The 5,224-nt window shown below is 37.4% G+C and overlaps 1 long non-coding RNA gene across 1 annotated transcript in view; it reads left to right on the top strand.

Moving 5' to 3' along the window:
* LOC107716358 (uncharacterized) overlaps positions 1–5,224 on the top strand; it is a 12,899-nt gene that overhangs the window by 1,666 nt on the left and 6,009 nt on the right. The gene's annotated exons all lie outside the window — the stretch shown is intronic.

The following is a 5,224-nucleotide window of genomic DNA, read 5'->3' as shown; positions in this document are numbered from 1 at the left end:
AAAAAAAAAAAGACACATTACACCTTCAGCTTGAAATTAGAGTATCCTCCCAGGACCGCTCTCCAAACCAAAGTAGTTCACTTCACACGTACACCCCTGACGATCTGACATTTCCCGCTCTACTCATGTATCCCGCACAGGTCTGGTACGGCATGTTTTGTTTGTGTTGCGCTGGGGAGTTTTCAGCTAGAGTGACATCAAACGCAACCACCCTGGGTTGTCTGGGAGTAGAGACTCCTGCTATAACCCGCTTCCCACTGCTCACAAACTGCGTCCTTCCGAAAGGTTATCATAGAGCCACTTTGTCGCTCCTAATCCAAAATTCATTACATATAGCGGTTACCACACTTTAATATGATACGTTTCTTGAATGGCTGGGTGAGCTCCTTCACAGTTCGCTGGGAGTTAAGGACAGTGTAAAACAGAGGGTAAAAATGGACAGAGATGCTTTACGAAATTGCAAAAGCGCCATAAACATGTAGAGTGGTATGTGTCAGCAGCAAATCTAATTTACTGACCTCACAACTGATCGCACGTTGCCAGGTAAGTCAATTAAGTGCCTATTAAACCTGTATAAGTGATAGGGGTGGAGAATCTTTGGTTTCTTGGCATGAACGGCCACCCTGAGACAGGGGTACCGGGGCCGCTTTCTGAGTGACAGCGACGGGAAGGTCAGACGGTAATGTGCGGCATAAATGTGCAAGTGATAATGATGGAGCCCTCTCATCGTACCCGGCTCAGATAGCTGCTAACTGGAATGGATGGCTGACCATCACATCTCTCTGAGCATGATACACATATGTTCTAAGCTGACGAGAACAGGATCAGCGGATGACGATGTACAGCAATGTCTGCGATGGAGCTTACTGATAAGATGCGCGTTAAACATCGCATGCGATTTATCGTGCAGCCCTAGTATGTATGTACCAAGAGTTCCTGATAACCACAACAAATTCCTTGTGTTTGCGCACACTTAAGTGGTGAATAAAGCTCATTCTGATTCTAATAAGAAAGCCCCCCTACAATAACTTCTGAAAGTGAACGGTATGTGTTTTGAATTCAATATGCACTGATTCTTATTCAAGCTACAAAAGTTATTTAGGTAAGAGCAGTGAGTGATTTTCTCTTTGTCTTTTGTTCATGGCCCCAAATATTGCAAGCTGTAGCGATATGCATATTGCGATATGTACATTTGCGATATTTCGATCATTTCTATATATTGCACAGCCCTAGAGCAAACACAGGAACACTGCCCCTGTTGTGCTGGTCAAATTGCAAATGTGAGGCATAAAGAGAAGAGCCAAGTTTCTAACTTATCCAAGCAGCTGTTTCAAAGCAGTTTTTTGGACCTCATCATAACCATCACTGATATGCATCATTTGGACATTTCTAAATGATCAGACTTACAACCTTCTACATTGCGAGTAAATTACCTGCTTATTTACATATTTATTTACTTACTTATTTACTCACTCACTCACTCACTCACACACACACACACACACAAACCAATGGCAATTCTATTGCCAAGGTGTGCGTAGAGGACTGACCTAACTAAAATCCAAAACTTGCATTGAATAAGCTGTATCATAGAGACTTGACTTGGTGGTGGATTTTTTGAATTGGGCCAATTAGCAACAACCTACTAAACTACCAAAAGACCGTAGAAACCACATAGCAACATGGAGAAAAAAAAACACTCTGAACACATTAGCAACAACAACAATGTGGCTACCACCCACAACACCCTGACAACTTAGCAACAACCTTTGGATGGGTAAGTCATCAAATTCAGATTTCAACAGACTTAAGTAAATCTTTTTTTGTGTGTGAGTGAACTTATATCATATATCAATATGAAAGATCAGAGTGAGGACGGATTCTACTTTAGCAACTACTTTATTCTTTGTGCAAGTGGAACAATTGACCATTTTACAGAAACACAATTAGAGGCTGTGAAATGAGTACATGCTTCATTCCAGGAGAGGAAGATTACCATTTCTGCATATTTGAATCCACTAGAAGGCAATCACTGAAATATGCAAACATTCATGAGAAAATAAATGTAGTGGAAAATTTGGTGTATATCTGCAATCAAGTTTCATGTGCAGATCTAGGAAGAAAGAAAGGAGCTAAGGCAAATCAAACTGATATCGAGTTTCAACCGTTTCTCAATGAGGTTTCAAAAAACCCTAAAAAAACATGCCTGAGTAATAGCATGTGTTTCAAAATGAGACAGATTATTGGAAGTGTCAATACAGTTACTAATGCAGAGAAAACATGCATTTGCTTTTAAAATGTGTGATCACTCTTTATGAAGTGCTATATACAAGTCATTTTCCACTCAAGTGTTGGACAAGTGTCTTTCAACTGCTTGCAGGCCTATTCTGACAAAGTCAAGTGCAAGGATTCTACTTTAGCAACTACTTTATTCTTTGTGCAAGTGGAACAATTGACCATTTTACAGAAACACAATTAGAGGCTGTGAAATGAGTACATGCTTCATTCCAGGAGAGGAAGATTACCATTTCTGCATATTTGAATCCACTAGAAGGCAATCACTGAAATATGCAAACATTCATGAGAAAATAAATGTAGTGGAAAATTTGGTGCATATCTGCAATCAAGTTTCATGTGCAGATCTAGGAAGAAAGAAAGGAGCTAAGGCAAATCAAACTGATATCGAGTTTCAACCGTTTCTCAATGAGGTTTCAAAAAACCCTAAAAAAACATGCCTGAGTAATAGCATGTGTTTCAAAATGAGACAGATTATTGGAAGTGTCAATACAGTTACTAATGCAGAGAAAACATATGCATATGCTTTTAAAATGTGTGATCACTCTTTATGAAGTGCTATATACAAGTCATTTTCCACTCAAGTGTTGTACAAGTGTCTTTCAACTGCTTGCAGGCCTATTCTGACAAAGTCATGAACAACAATACTAAAAGCATAAAATAAAATTAACCATATATTTATCTTTTTACTTTATATAGCCTAGTATTTGCCAAAAGGATTTCCTTGAATTAAATTAAATAATAGTAGTATAATAATTTTCATTTAGACATAATATCCCTATACTTTATTTAAACAGCCATGTACTCTTCAACACTGCACAATTCCATTGATTTGCTTCCACCCTTCAAAACCATGACCCTTCTCCAACCTCTCAATGCGACACGCTCCTGCATGCACGTAATTCTCTGCATCCTAAATTTCAGGCATAATTCTGAAAGAACCAGTCATTTTCACATAACACACCCTTAATTCAATTTAAACAGACTACTAAATGTTGAGTCATGACATGTAGAAAAGAAAAAAAAAATCAATGTAGCCAGCAGTGCAAACAGTTGATAATTGCAAATGGAAGTGGGGGGCGGGAGTGCAAACATCATTTGTTAAGGTGAAACAGTACAGTTCTTCACTACAGACAAGAGTCGGGTAGCAGAACCCTGCCAAAAGCAATAATTGATCGTTTGCATGCAAATAGAGAAGGCAAAAAATGGGTTCAATCTAAAAAAATAAAAATAAAAAAAAACCAGTGAGCATTTTGAAGTGCTGCTTCAACACAGGCATCCAGCAAAATCAAGTCACACTCTGAAGAAACCGTTTTCCTCAGCCAGAGATAATGTGCCACACTATGGGTTGTCAGATACTTATCAGAGGGAACTTAGCTAAGGAATACTCCTCCTACCTAAAAAAAACAAACAGGTCAAGCGTTCCACCTCGCTCCCAAATCAGTGATATCATCAACTGGAGCTCCAGAGTAAATGTCAAAAATGTAAACGATTTGAGCACAGTTCCTTGGTCATTTCTAAAACGTCCTGGGATATAACAGAAAGCGAATACTGTATTTAAGAGTGAAATGAGTCCTTCTGTTGTGTGGCCACTTAGTGCTGTAGAATGTGTCAGATCTTCAGGGATGATTTGATTAAAACATTTAATTTACTTTGGTTTACAGAGGTCTATTTAAAATACACGACAGATTTCAAAGATTTTCCATCTGAGGAGTTTAACAAAAATGTGTCATTTAACTAGCTTTTTTCTTTTACACTTCCCTTTAGCTGAAAAGTGTCATTTTTCCATTAACAATTCCATTAAAAATTGTTAAAAGTGTTGAAGTACTTTCCCCAGCTTAAGGATGAAACATTGCTCAGTTTGTTTGAAAATCCCAACCAGACCAACACAGCAGCACTGGCTCTGCCAACAGAGTGAGTTAGGGGGCAGAACTATCTGTTCATCAACCAATAAAAGACAGGAGGATTTTTCAGGGAACTTGTTTAAAACAGTCACTATTTATGATTCTAGCAGTACAGAAATAACAAACTTTAACAGTCTTCTTCTAAAAACCCCTTTGGCTCAAATATCTGTCCACAAACAGACCCCAAGTGGAATAGTACTGATTGCATTAAAAGCATAACTGTGCAGAAATGCATTCAATGCCCAGGCCAGATGTTCATGCCCATCCAGATACAGATCTAACAAAAAGAAACTTGGATTTTTGTTTAAGAGAACTGTTTTAACATACTCTCTGCTACTGTAAAATTAACTGAATAATGTTCAAAGAAGCAATCATGCTTTTCTACATAATAGGGATATAGCGATTCACTCAACTCACGATTTGATTCGATTCACGATTTTGATTTCACGATTATTTTTTCTCGCGATTTTTTTTAACAAAATGAGATTGCAGACATTATACAGTAAATTAAAAGGTGTAATTTTATTAAGCTATCGCTGCATGTTTCTTTGTGAAATTTAAATATAACAAACTAAATTGAAATTTTAAAACAAACCCCATATCAAACAAGTAAGTTACACAAATAAAAGAAATCACTTAATATGAACAAACTAAGGCTTTGTCTGTGCTCTTTCCATTTAAAATTAGAGGCAACCACTGGATTTTAATCATGATCCAAACAAAGATGCAGCATACATGCAGTAGTTTTTAATCTAAATTAGACTATATAATTTCGAAATTTGAAGCAAAAAACAGAATGATCTGACTTTAGTGTTGTGAAACTATACATAAAACATATCTGAACGAAACAGCAGATGAGCTGAATGAAACGCAGATTCACTCTCTGACAGCAGGTTGCGCTTATTAACAGCAATGATACAGTGTTTCCTTGGTTACCTTTGTAAACAAAGCAGAGCTGAACACTACTTTAATATGCATTGTTCAGAGGCAAGATGAAAAGAAAATACCACGTAAACTTTTCTAAA

The sequence above is a fragment of the Sinocyclocheilus rhinocerous genome, unplaced genomic scaffold, assembly GCF_001515625.1.
Source record: "Sinocyclocheilus rhinocerous isolate Xijiao unplaced genomic scaffold, SAMN03320098_v1.1 scaffold869, whole genome shotgun sequence".
Lineage (NCBI taxonomy): Eukaryota > Metazoa > Chordata > Actinopteri > Cypriniformes > Cyprinidae > Sinocyclocheilus > Sinocyclocheilus rhinocerous.
This window is presented reverse-complemented; position numbering and strand designations above follow the sequence as displayed.